Source organism: Triticum dicoccoides, chromosome 6A (genome assembly GCF_002162155.2).
Source record: "Triticum dicoccoides isolate Atlit2015 ecotype Zavitan chromosome 6A, WEW_v2.0, whole genome shotgun sequence".
In the NCBI taxonomy this organism is placed as follows: Eukaryota; Viridiplantae; Streptophyta; class Magnoliopsida; order Poales; family Poaceae; genus Triticum; species Triticum dicoccoides.
Genome location: NC_041390.1, coordinates 72805836 through 72806576, shown reverse-complemented (window position 1 = coordinate 72806576; position 741 = coordinate 72805836).

Here is a 741-nt window from a genome sequence, read left to right as displayed (position 1 = left end):
TAAAAATAGGTTTTAAAAATAATTAATATTATTTAATAAGTCAATTAGCTTAATCAGTCCTGCTAATTAACCTAATTAACTTATTAACTAAATAAACTGTTAATTAGTGTTAGTCAATGGCAACCGGGACCCACGTGCTAGTTTGACCAGTCAAACAGACTGTTGACTAATGACATCATGTTGATGTCATGCTGACACAATAATGACTTTTATCTATTTAAATTAATTATGTTAATTCCGATAATGAATTAAAACTTTGGAAATTAATAGAAACTAAACCGTAGCTCAGATCGAAAAACTTTCTACATGAAAGTTGATCAGAAAAACGAGACGAATCTAGATACGCAGCCCATTCATCTGTCACGCATCCCTAGCATAGCAAACACGCAACTTTTCCCCTCCTGTTCATCTGTCCGAAAACGCGGAACACCGGGGATACTTTCCTGGATGTTTCCCCCCTTCGCCGGTATCACCTACCACTACGTTAGGTCACCCCTAGCGCCGCATATTACCGCATCTTGCTTTGTGTTACATTTGATTGCTCTGTTATTTATTGTGTTCCCCCCTCCGTTACTTCTTTCCGGTAGACTCTGAGACTGGTGCCAATGTCCGTGTGTTCGTCTACACCAAAGTCGACCCTCTCTCTTGCCAGAGCAACCAGGCAAGCCCCCCCTTTGATCACCAGATATCGCCTACTCTTCTCTATACTGCTTGCATTAGAGTAGTGTAGCATGTCACTGC